Below are 13415 nucleotides of genomic sequence, written 5' to 3' on the forward strand. Positions count from 1 at the left end.
GGCAGACCTGGGGTGGGGCGGGCCCTCAGTGAACATTTTCTGAAGTGAGAGAAACTCCCCCCCCCATAGCCTTCATAGTGGGATTTCTGACAAAGCTGACATTTAGACGTCAAATTTTAGGAGAAGGATGAGGAAAGGCAGGGCTGTAACATGTCCTTAAATGCCCTACTAGCCCCCAGCGGAGCTATTTGGGATATAAATCCCCAGCCTGAGTCCCCAGCCGCTCTTGGCTGATGCAAATCCTCCAAGAGTTCAGGGACCACGTGGCTTCCTCTGCTTGCAAAGAGGGAAGAGGCCAAAGTCCACGCATGACCTGAACCCAAAAGGCCTTTGTCTCAGCAAATGACCCTGACGCTGCTTCACGGAGAAAACGCAGGCTGCGGGCATTTACCCCTGCCCCCAAACAAACTCTCGCTCCTCCACTGCCGCTCTCTTTTCTCTTCACTCATCTCAGCTACAGGAGGAGCCCGAATCAGACACCTGGGGCTCCAAGAGCCCGCCTCTTCCGATAGGTTCTCAATTCCTGTTGGCCTCTCCTCCTCAGCACTCCCCTGACCATCTTATCTCATCCCCGCTGCCTCACGCGTGGTACAGGCTGTTCGCAGGCGGCCTCGACGCCCCCAGCCCTCCCACCCTCTGCTTAAAGCCGCCAACACTCCCTCTGCTAACGGAAGAAGCATCCAAGTGGCTCAGCCTGGCTTCCGAGGGCCCTCAGGGGATGGCCTCACCTACCTTCCCAACCGTTCCCCCAGCCATTCCCCCATGCGCACACCGAGCTCCTGCCCTATGGAGCTATGGTTTCCAGAATGCTGATCTCTGTGCCCGAAATCTCTCTCCCGTTCTCCACCTTCTCAGTCTGCAAGTCCTGTTCAAACTTAGATCTTTCACAAAGCCTTCCCTGACGCCCAGCCATCCACCGTAACAAATACTTATTGTGTGCCCACTCTGTACCAGGCACGGTGGATGTCAAGGGGGTGGGTCCCTGCCATGAAGTCAGTCCGCAGCCTGGGCCACAGCGAGTGTCGGGCAGGGACGGATGCAACTCCACGACTATAACGAGTGGCTATCATCCAGGCCATGGCTGCAGCCAAAAGGTCGGGGGGAATCACCTGGGGAAGTCGAGGTGACGTGAACTGAAGGATGAGAAGGACTAAGCAGGGAATCAGTGTGGAAAACCGCAACCCAGACAGAGTCAAGGCCCTGCGGGGGGCTGATGGTGGGCACCAGGAACTGAAAGAAGGCTGGAGGTGGGAGTAAGGGTCAGGGAGCATGGTGAAGGGGCAGGCCGGGCCACCCAAGGTTCCCGAGGGTAAGGAGTTTTATGTTTATCCTACGAACAATGAGGAACCATTGAAGGGTTGTGCGCAGAGTGTGTGCATGTCTGTGTGTTGCACACGTATGTGCGTCTGAGCAGATTTCCATTTTGAAGAGGCCGCGGTGTAGCCCCGGGTCGGTACTTTTTCTGTAAAGGGCCAGAGAGTATATATTCTAGACTTCGCAGCCAAGAGGCAAAGTAGAGGCCATGCTGTGGACACTTATATAATGAAAAGAAAAAAACAAACTTCTACAATAGTTTTGAGATAATTCATAATATAATAGTAATTGAATATAACTTTTTGTAATACAGATCTACTATTGAGAAGAATGGCAATATTGTTTTTGGAGGGATAACCTTTTGCCTAACTGGCGTTCAGAGTCAGTGTTCCCAAACCATTTTTATTTTTAGCCCACGGGCTGCACAACACCCGGCAGTGGCTGGGTTTGGTCTGGGGAGCATAGTCTGTGAAGCCTGGTGCAGAGGATGACGGGAGGAGGGTGATAAGGGTACGGGAGCCTTAGCGTTGCTGCGGTGCAGGCCGGGCAGCTCGGATGAGGGCGGTAATGGAGGGACATTTCAAGGTGACTGTGACGTAACAGTGAAGGAATGGGCACCGGGGTGCAGGAGCAGGAGTCTAGAAGACGCTGCCCAGATGTCTGGTCTGCACCGGTGGGAGGGAGCTCTGGGGACGCACAGTTTTGCTTTGACACCTACAACGGGAGCTGTCCCTGAGGCAGCTGGACAAGGGCAGCAAGGCTCAGAGAGCCCCTGACAACAGGGAGTAAAAAGTAGTACATGGAGGCAGAGACACAAGGAAAAAGGCCCAGAGAGCAAGTGAGAATGGGCCCTGGACTCAGCCTGTGTGTCTCTATTACACCACCGAGCACACTGTTAGCTGGTTTATCTGCCTCCACCATCAGACTGGGGCCTCTTCTGAGAAGGGCAGCATCAACCCTGTCTTCAGGAGCCCACATAAACAGGGCACCCACTGGGTGCTGAGGACACGAGAGAGGAAGGAGAAGGTCCCCTCACTTTCCAGTGGAAGCTGACTTCCCCCACTTCTGCTCTGAAGGGCTGACCATCTCCTGCCGCTGAGCTTCCACAAGAGCTGCTTTTGATAAGGGTCACTGGACCCTCCCAGTCACTTTAAATCATCCAGGTGTGTGCGGGCGCACACGCATTTACATGCAAATCTCCTCCCCACCAACCGTGGAACATGATTTGTGGTGATGCTGTATTGACAACAAACCCATCACCTGTCAGTTCAATGTGTCTAAATATTATGTTCTGTCACCCAGAACATCATTTTTTAATTAAGAAAAAAAAAAAGTTAAGTGGCAATCCCACTCCCAGCAAGGAGGGGAGAAAAAAAAAATACAGGTTAAAGAGAATCAATTTCACCCTCTTTTCTTCCCTTCTCTGAACAGAAGAGTAAAAAGCTAACGGTTCCTTCTGTTTGGGACGAGGTCAGCCCTGAGATGCAGCGTGACCTGCCCTGGCACACCAGCCCCCGGGCCACAGCCAGGAGCCCTCTGGCACCAATGTGGAGTCTGTGAAAGGCTATGGAGGAGTTCATGGGAGGCTGTGCCTGTCCTCACGGCCAATAGGAATATTCTAGAAAGCAATGACAAAGCACAGACGTACACTATTTTATGTTGTCTCCGCTATAAACCTGTGAGGTCAGAATTCTTTTCTCTGTTTGAAAGATGAGGAAATTCACATGCAGGGGATGATCTGCCCAAGGTCACAGAATCAGTGACAAGGGCTAGGCCCCCAACCCTCTGATGCCAAGATGAGGCTCCTCTGACATTCTGCAGGGATCCAGGTATACCCCCTGCCGATCTGATTAGCATGAAGCTACTTCCCCTGGTTGGACCCTCCCAGCTCTCTCCTTGACTTCTGAGGGGTGGAAGAGAGCTAGTTTATACCACAGTATAAACAAGCCCTGGGAATCTGGCCATCGGCTCCCAGCAACCTTCAACCCTCCAGCATATAGCCATGAACTTGGAAGTACAAAGAAAAGAAAACCTGGTGTATTTTTTACCAGGAAAACTTTCTGGGCTTCAGGGACTAAGCCCCAGCTATCTGGTAAATGGTTTCTTTTACTCATGAGGAATTTTTCACTGGAGAGAAACAGAGGGGTTACGTGGCAGGCATTTTCCTCCCAGAAGTACCAAGATCACTGACTCCAAGATCTGGAGTCAGCAGACCAGAGTTCAAACCCCAATCTTCCACTGGCAAAGTGAGGACCCAGCAGGCTGATCTAGTCTTTTTCTTTTTGTGTGTGTTGAGCCTCAGTTTTGACACCTGTAAAAGAGGAATAACACTACCTACTGGTCCAGGTGTTTTGAAAAGGTTAACCAACGGAATGCACGGGACCAGTGAGGACTCACAGAGCTCGAGGCCCTGGGTGGGGCTTCTGTTGCTTTGACTCTGTACAGTGCAGGTCAGGCTCAATGACTCAGCTGTGATCGAATCAGTTTGGTTATTTGTTTCCTGGGCAACCCCAGCCCTCCCTTTGTTTTCGATGAGCAGAATGGTGCCTGGGGGCAGGAACTGGCAGAAGTGGATCCCGGAAGGAAGAGAGAAAACCCATCCGCTGGGAAAACCTCAGCAGTCTGGCCCGTTGGGTTAGGGACCAACAACCAACAATCGCACTACTCCCGAAACCTGCTGGAAGCACCGCTGCAGCAGGGCACATGCACTCCTGTCCACAGCGAAGATGCAGAAACATCACGGAAGGGCCACAGTGCTCTGAGCGCACTGTTCGCTGGGCAGAGGGATCAACACAGGAGAGCAGATGTAGATGCTCACGTGACTCACTCATTCTTGGAGGGAGTTTCCGGGGCAGGGCAGCCTCTGCGAGAGAGGCCTACAGTTCTCCAGGGGTCAGTGCGAGTGGAGAGGTGCCTGCAAGGAACTCTGAGTGTGCCCGGGCCAGGCCCAGTTCTCCAACGTGGTACCAGTAATGAAGAAGGTGTTCTGCTCTCTGGGCCTAGCTTCAAGCAGTCCAACACCCCAGGAGAGGAAAAGAGAAGTCATTATGCAGTGGCCATCTAAAGCTTAAGAATATCTGTGGTTATCGTTAAAGAAAAAGTTTAAAGGCGGGGGGGGGGCAGTCATCCGGGGAGTCATTACATTCCCTCCATGACACCAGATAAGGAGACAGTCTACTTCCTTTCCTGTTTCGAGGGGGCCCCCAGCTCTCAGATTCCAGGAAACGGGCAGTAACTCTGTCCATATCTGCCTCTCTGTCTGCTTAAGAATCAGCCCCCTTTAAGGAACGTGGGACACCCTGTCTCGATGGCCCACATCTGCTACCTGATCTGACAGGCAAACGAGAACCTTCTTGGTGGAAGCTCCTAACTCCCTCAAAGCTCATGTCAGCCTCACAGATGTTAGAGAAGAAAAAAGGAGCCCAACATAACCCTTAACATTTTGGGGACACTCTCACACCCATTATTTTTCCGTGAGGCAGACCCAGCAGGAGGCTGTCATCCCATTTGAGCTAAGTTACAGAAGCTCCAAGGGAGAAAGGGATTTATTTCCAAAGGTTCACATGAGCTGCTCAAGAAGCAGACCTGAGGGAGAAGACAGCCGGACGCCTCTGGTCCCAGGCCAAAGAGCCCCCAGAAACCACAAAACCACAGCCACTAAAATGAGACCAGAGCCTCCACGCGGCTTAAGTGTTCTCCAAAAAATCCAGGCAAGAAGGCACCGTGGAAGCGCAGAGAAACAAACTCCTATTTATATTATTCTTCGATAAAAATGTCACAGACTTCTCTGAATAGCTCTCGTTTTATCCTCCTCGCTCCCTCCTTTCTTGGTCTCTGGACCGGAACCAAGTCGCCCCCGTCCTCGTCACTGTGCGCACAGATTATCTCCCTCTGCACGGGACACTCACAGGAAATTTAAACATTCTCAGATGGGGTTCTTGTAAGCCCACTTCCCCTGCCCTCCACCCCACCCCCACCCTGTTGCTGTGTATTCAGGAAATGCAAACCCAATATAGAGATAACCCGGACCAAACAGAAAAAGGAGACCAGCCCTGTGACCTTGATGGGCAAATGACTTCCCCTCCCTACACCTCACCACTCAGCCTCTGCAGAACGAGGAGCTTGGACCCGGTGGGCTGCAAGGAGGTCCCTCTGCCTCTGACCCGGGAAGGCTCATCTGGATGAACCTTCCCAGACCCTACCTGTCTCAGGGACAGGCAACAATCCTGACACAGGAGACTGAGGCAGCAGGGTTTTCTGCCTCTGCCACCCGATCCCCGAGGACCCCGGCCTCCTGTGGGGAAAGAGTGCTGGGAGTCGGGACATCTGGATTTCCGTCTCAGTTCTGCCATCGTTTGGAAAAGGAAGGGGAGTGAGTGGACGTGCTATCAGAGCACCCTTCGGCTCCAGCTATGGTATTTCCATTAAAAAAATAGAATAATGTATATAATTAGAACAATAATTCAAAAATATTTTTTAGAAGGGAAACTGCCTAACAGTGAGAAGGAACTGAGGGTCAATCACCAAATAGCATGCGAAGACTTGGGTCACAACGTATTCCATTGGCTTTTACGTGGCCGAGTGTGCATCCGATGCCTCTGCCCGGGAGCCTCCCATCTCTACAACCCCAATAAACTCCCCAGATAGCGCCTGGCACGCAGCTTCCCAGCTCCCTGGCTCTGGAAGTGCTCTCCATACCCGCGTCTCGGGCAGCCTCCTGTTTCCCTTTGCAGGGCTCAGCCAACAAAGAGAACTCAACCTGGGCATCACCGGAGTTGAGTTCCTCACGGGCGAGGCCAGTTGGACGTTGGATGGTGCAAGTAATCGATTTGGCCCACAGCTCTGAGTAACTGAAATGCAGGAGGGACAGGAAGCATGAATCACCACTGGGAGAGAGGTTGTTAACAGACCGTGAGGTTTGCAGGCAGAGGTGGGCCTGGCCCCTCAGCTGGGGCCAGAAGACCCAGGACATTGTCTTGGGGCTTGTGGAGAAGGAAGAAGCATCTCCCTAACTGCAGCAACATCAGCACTCAGGCTCTAGGGACCCCCGCCCGTCTAGACATCTGAGCAACTCTCGGAAAAAGAGGGCAAGCAGTGGACTCCAAGTAACTTTTTGGTACTCACAGCCTGAATTTTTAAAGAAAGTTGCCAAGCCCTGGCCATGTGGCTTGGTGGGTTGGAGTGTTGTCCTGTACACCAAAAGGCTGCAGGACCGGTTCCCACATACCTAGGTTGTGGGTTGAGTCTCCATTTGGGGAGCATATGGGAGGCAACCCGATCGATTATTTCTCTCTTATATGGATGTCTCTCTCTCTCTCTCTCTCTACCCCTTCCTCTCTCTCTGAAATCAATAAACATATCCTTGGGAGAGGAATAAAGAGAGAGAGAGAGAGAGAGAGAGAGAGAGAGAGAGAAGAAAGTTGCCAATCCCTGTTTTACAGAAGCCAGTTGGTGGCCTGGAATGAACTGAAGCATTTATCAGAAGTCAAATGCAAATCCATTCAAGACCACCATGTTCATGGGCCATGGGTGGTCCAAAGCACTTGGGAAACCTGGTGAAATACAGTCAAGCATTACCTGCAGGCCTTCTCAGGGCTGTTGATAGGCTAATGGAGGTGGCTGTCCCAGGGGGCTCCGTAAGTCACCTGTGGTGCTGGAAGCCTCTCAGTGAGTCTCGCTGGCTCATCGAAGGCCCACCCGTCTCCCCACCTCAGTTCACACCATTTCTACACCCAGAAGGTGCCAAGTTCCTTTTCAGGCACCTCACCCTATCTGTGCCAGGCTCTAATCCACCTCCCCCTGCCCTTCCTGACCATTCGAGGGTATGGGGCTGTCCCCCTTGGAAGCCCACTCTGAATACCTGCCATGCAATCTTACGAAGATGGTTTATCCTTTGTGCATTTGGGGGTCATGAAGTCTTTTTAAATTAATAGAGTTTATTTTTTAGAGCAGTTTTAGGGTCACAGCAACTCTGAGTTTTTTTTTAATACCACGTACCCACTGTACAAAGCCAGAGTGCTACAAATAGCAGGTGCTGAAAAAAGTTGTTGCCTGATAGATATCAAATCAGGAAGTGATGCAAATCGGAGTGACATAAAGCCACTTACTAGAAGGGAGTGTGCGAAATAAAGTGTTGCATCAGCTGTAAGAGTGAAAGTAAAATGGACCGTGAAGACCACCCTCCCACCCCTGCCAGACGTGTTTCCAGCAGAGGCTGTGCCCTCCCTTGACTTGGAGGCTCCACGAGGGAAATTCCCCAGTGAGTGGTGTCGAGAGGCACCAGCCCCCTCATGACTCCACGACAGAGGCCTGGAAGGGAGGTCGAGATGCTGGGGCGCCCCATTTCTAGAGCCCATGTGAACGACAGCCAGACCAGCGTGCTCTGTTTTCCCTCGTGTTATTTTTAAGAACGTCCCGTTTGAAGAACATGCCAGTGGGACACTAGACTTCCGCCTCCGTTTTCATCACATTCCGCAAACCAGCTCTGTCAACATAAAAGCACCCCTGAACAAGAGCGCGTGCCTTGCAGGGGTCTGCTCTCAGTCACAGTAATACTAACCACCACGGACTGAGGGCCTTCATTGCTCCAAGCTCATGGTATGAGCTTTATGTACATGGGTCTCATTTAGTCCTTGAATATTCTGCCTATTGTCCCCACGTTACAGATGAAGAAACTGAAGCTTAGAGAGACGAGGCTAGTGGGTTCAAATTCAGCTCTTGTTCCCTGACCCAGAGTCCCAAAGTCTCATCATGGTGCAGGAGGACTGGGGTGGGGGTGGGGGGGCACAGAGAAGAAGAGGAAGAAGGAGTTTCCTGAGGACTAGAAGAAGCTGGTGTCTGGAGGAGGCACACGGTGGTGGGGGGCTGGGGGTGGAGTTGGGGGGGTACAGGCGTGGGTCCAGGAGGCCTCTGCAGAGCGGGAATGAAGCAGGAAAGTGCTGGTGAATGCCAGAGAAATGAGCCACAAAATATGCAGAAGCCATTTCCTCTCTCATGGAAGATAAACAATAGATTCATAAACAAATTTTACAAAGCTGTCCAACTATTTAAAGCGTTCTGGTAGGAACTCATATCCTTTGTGAGCATAAGGCTAGTACCCCGCCTAAACTGGTCAACAGTTATTTTGAGGGAAGGGAAGGTGGGCAAAGTGGATGGGAAAGGGACGTACTCCTTCCAAGCCTGTCGCCTGCTAGCCCTGGGACGGTAGGCAGTTCCATGTCCTCCGCACGCCTCGGTTCACTCTTCCGAGTGAGCGTGACTACATCCCGGCCCCACAGGGCCATGGTGGAGGAAAAGAGAAGGTATACATTCTGGCCACATTTTCCTGACCTTCCCAACGGAAGCAACGGAGATGCGGGATAAAACTTAAAATACAGAAAACGTATACACATTACTGAGCTGATACAAATAGGAGGATTCTTCAAAGACCAAAATTAAGCCAAAAGCAGGACCCTTGGGAAGTAACCTAGCAGTATCATTGGCTTTTGCCCTGAGGGCCCCTGCTGAACCCTGGGTATCCTGTTTCCCCTGGGAGCTTCACAGGGTTCTGGAAACAGGAGAAAAAGCCTACTCCCTCCATAAAGCTGGGCCCCAACCCTCAGTGAATGAGAAACAGAAGAACACAGCACACTGCAAGGAAAGCGGGCTTTGGGCAGGTAGGATAGGGGGCGGGCAGCGGGGGTGGGGGGGCAGGGATCTTTCTTGAAAATGTGTCATCAAAGCTGGACCTCACACAGGTTTGCAATTTGAATGCAGGCTACTTCTGTAGCCAGAAAATCTTTCGGTAGAAAATTAAAGTGATTTTTGGTTGGTGGTACCCCCAGACAACTAGCGGAAGTTGTGGCAAATCCTCTTTGGAAAACCCAAAGTCCACCCCGTACCTCACACAACTCTCAGAGACCAAGCTGCAGGGAACATGAGCAGCTCACAGAAGGCAGCGACAGGGAACAGGGCAGTAGAACAGCAGGCAGGAGAACCAGACCTCTGAAGGTTACAGATTCTGGAACTACCAGACATGAAATTCTACCATTTCGAAACCACTAATTCAACATATTAAAGAAATCGAAAAAGCAATGTGCCATATGAACAAGAAATGAGACCAGAAAAATCACCCAACAGATTTGAAAAATAATGGACTAGAACTTGTAGAAACAATAAATAAAGGAACTGAAAGGAAAAAACTCAATGGCTGGATTAGATAGCATTTGAGACACAGAATAAACTAGTCCCACGGAAGACAGACTAGAAGAAGTTATTCAGAGCCCACATAGAGACAGAGACTAAAGTATGAAACAGAGGTTAGGAGGTACGGAGAACAGCACGAGGAGGCTTCTGTAAGACTAACTGGCGTTGCAGAAGGAGAAGTTAGAGGGAAGGGAGAGAGGTGACCTTCAGAAAAACAAAGGAGGAGAACTTTTCCTAATTGTTGAAAGACACCCAAGTTCGGCTCCCATAATCCAAACAGACCCCAGGCAGCACAAAGACACAGACCTTTACACCTCGTTACTTGACCATGAAGCTGCAGAACTCAAAGAAAACCACACCACCTTCCACCCAACCAGAGGGACATGCCGGGTCATGTAGGAAGGCACAGCAAGCAGACTGACGGCCAATTTTTCAACAGTGACGTTCGGGGTGAGAGGCAGCGGAGTAGTGGCTCCAATGACCTAAGAGAATCTATTCAGTAAAGCTGCTCCTCAAAACTGAGGGCAAAACAAGACATTTTCAAGCCAACAAAAACCGAAAACCAAACCAAACCGAAAGAGGAAAAACCTGAGACTTTACTACCAATGGCCTTTCATTAAAGGATAGTGCTGAAGGTTTATATTAGGAGGAAGGAAAATGATCCGAGGTTCAGGGAAAAAAATGGTAAGAAAAGCCCTGGCCTGTGGCTCGGCGGGTTGGAGTGCTGTCCCGTACACCAAAAGGTTGCGGGCTGGGTCCCTGGTTGGGGTGCGTATGGGAAGCAACCCGCTGATATCTCTCTCTCACATCAATGTTTCTCTCTCTCTCTCTCAAAATCAATAAATATATTCTTGAGCGAGGATTTTAAAAAAAAGAACGGTGAAAAAAGACAGGGATAAGTATGTGGGTAAATCTATAGAACACTGTATGAAACAGCGGCGCTAACTTGCAGGGGAAACAGGATGGAATGAAAACACAGGACAAAAACTTTATATAAACTGGGAGAGGCAGTGGTTAGAATTAAACCAGTTTATGGGTCTTTTCTTGTCTGGGAGGAAGATAAAGACCCTGAGGAGTCAGACTTTTTCAAATCTGCCTGTTAAAAGAGCTGGGCAACCACCGACAGAACAGATGCAGAGCCCGTTAACCTCCAAATAGGAAGACGGAAAATGGAAACGAGAGGTGGAAACACCTCAACCTAAAAGAAAAAGCAGAAAAAATGGAAAGCATGTAAGGACGGTAGGAATGAATTCCGATTCGTCGGTAAGATGTACCTAGCCTCAAAATACGTGACACACACACCTCCAGCACCGTGAGGAGAAATTCCCAAATCCAGCAGGAGACTTTTTAACACGCTGCTCTTAATAATTGATAGAGTACTAAGCCAAAACAGAAAAAAGACACATTATAGGTCATTTGAACAGTAAACTAACTTTTTCTGATGCTCATATATAGAAAACTATATCCAGTAATTACAGGATATATATTCTTTTCACTTGTGAAACATTTAAGAAAAAAACTGGAAAGAAATAAAATATTAAACCACAGAAGTGGTCTAATGCATGTTTCAAACTCTAAGGTTCGAAACCTATTTTGTCTTAAAAAAGAGACTTTGTCTTTCTTGTTCATTGATGGATTTCGAGTCCAGCACAGTGATGGCACAAAGGGGTCTCTAAACACGCACAGTGAGTCCTCAGTATCGTCAACAGGTTCTGTGACTTAAGTGAATTGATGTAAAACGAGACCAATTTTGCCACAGGCTCACTGACGGAGACAAGAGTTGAGTCCCTGCGGCACCTCCTCAAGGTTACACGAACCGGAGTTGAAGGAAACGGCGCTCTGTGAGGACCAGCTGCGGTGATGAACAGGGAGTGAAGGTTCTCTGCGGAGGAAAGCACCCGTGAGGTGAGCGACTGCAGGTAATGAAGTCCTTTCCATGCGGAGAGGACCAAGGGGACAAGGTGAGTGGCGCCAGTCTCTAGGGAGAATTTATACAAAAAAGGAAAGCGAGACATGAAGTTCACCTTCAAATCCAAGAGTCACGTGGAAGAGCCTTTGAAAGCCAGTCTTTGTGGTGCCACGTGGCGGAGCAGACAAGGACAGAAATCACCGAGGGAAAGAACTGGTCCAACGTTCGGAAGAATCTGCTAACAACTCACTGTTCGGCATCGGCTGCGAGGTGGCCCGGCTGGTCCTCTAAGGCCCCTTACCACCCCGGGTGGGACAGGAGTTTCTGTCAGAGTGTCCTAGGAGTCCCAGACCACAGAGGGACCATCCTTCCAATAACATCCTCTCCCAGAGATTCCTTCACCCCAAATTCCCCGGGTCCCCCCTCCCTGAAAGACCTGCCCAAGATCCCAGTTCAGGCGATGGGAGAAGAATAACGAGAGCTTTAGTCCCTGGAAACTCGATTCAGGGTCCCACCTGCTCTACCATCGACCTTTCCTTTAACCAAAATGAACATGTTTTGTTTGCCCCTTTAGGCTGACATCTCCTTTCCTTCCTCCCTCCCTCCCTTCCTTTTTTTCTTTAAGATTTTTATTTATTTATTTTTAGAGAGAGGGGAAGGGAGGGAGAAAGAGAGGAAGAGAAACATCAACGTGCGAGAGAAACATGGATTGACTGCCTCCCGCACGCCCCCAACTGGGGGACCTGGCCCGCAACCCAGGGATGTGCCCTGTCCAGGGATCGAATCAGCGTCCTTTCAGTGTGCAGGACACGCTCAACCACTGAGCCACACCGGTCAGGGCTCCACTTTGTAAGTCTACTCCTGTCCCAGGAAACTCCATTTTTCCAGCAAAAAAAAATTAATAAAAATCCATTTTTGTAAGGATTACAAAAGCATATAGAATAAATTAAAATGCACATTCCTACACCTTCCAGGGGAAGGAAAGCAAGCTCACCTTGACCTCCACAGCGGATGGTTGAGTTGGGGGCCTGGCTCTGGGGGCTTCTCCTGCGGCCGGCCGGTCATGCTGCTCTCATGCTGCTGGGCAGGTGGGCAAAGGAGACCTGGTTCTGTGGGAAAAGAGAAGGAAAGGTCACCTCTTCATCATTTCCTCCTAGTTTTCCATCACCAGCCCACAGAGGACACTATCCAGAAGCCCTGGGAGTTCCCGAGGCCGCCTCACCCACTCCCGTGTCACTGGGGAGCAGGCCAGCCTGCGGGGACAAATGTTTCCCACGCCCTCCACTGTGCCAGGCACGGCTCTAAGGAATGAGGCTGCAAAGATGAAGCAGACGCAGTCTCTGGTCTGGAGAAAGTCTAGTGAGAGAGAGAGGGAGAGAGAGAGAGAGAGAGAGGTGTTTCATTGCAATACAACGTGGTAAGTGCTGTGACTTCCCCAAATTCAGTCAACAGCCTACCTGTCCCACAGCCGAGCAGAGGCAGTTACAGGTGCTACAGCACAGGGCTTCTTCAACTGTATTTGTGATGAAGGACCAGTTGTCTTTAATTTCCAATCCATCACAAATGAATACTTTTACAACATATAAAATGGAAAAGAACCACTAGGAAAATAAAATGAAAAAGTACTCATACAAAGTATAGGCCCACTTTTTAATTATTTGGTTCAACTGAGGACTCTGTCCTATCACTACGAAAGTTTCAAGGTCTTAGTTTCAATTCCTGTACTTTCACTACAGACCCCAATCGTCTGCAGACCAGCACCACCCCACGGACCACAGGACAGTCACATTGCTCAGTAACCATTTCCCAAGTGCAACTTTCCTAAGAGGTCCAGCTGACCTCTTGGTTCAGAGAGGGTGGCTGGAAATAAAAATGATGTCGAGTTTACCCTCTGGACTACCATTCAGAGAGTTCAGCAAGTCTCTTTCCAGGAAGGAGAGCCATGGCGGGGACTCCGGGAAAGTGTGTCTTCAGGGTGACTTGGACAGAGGCTCACAAGGGCAGGGGG

The 13415-nt window shown here is 50.2% G+C and overlaps 1 protein-coding gene across 18 annotated transcripts in view; it reads right to left on the minus strand.

Moving 5' to 3' along the window:
• The window catches only part of TRERF1 (transcriptional regulating factor 1), a 198929-nt gene that overhangs the window by 49216 nt on the left and 136298 nt on the right, over nt 1–13415 (minus strand). For all 18 annotated transcript variants that reach the window (XM_045193155.2, XM_045193166.3, XM_045193165.3 and 15 more), the window contains one exon: nt 12402–12516. The gene's annotated coding sequence lies outside the window, so the exon portion shown is untranslated. The remainder of the gene's footprint in view (nt 1–12401; nt 12517–13415) is intronic.

Source organism: Desmodus rotundus, chromosome 11 (genome assembly GCF_022682495.2).
Source record: "Desmodus rotundus isolate HL8 chromosome 11, HLdesRot8A.1, whole genome shotgun sequence".
NCBI lineage: Eukaryota > Metazoa > Chordata > Mammalia > Chiroptera > Phyllostomidae > Desmodus > Desmodus rotundus.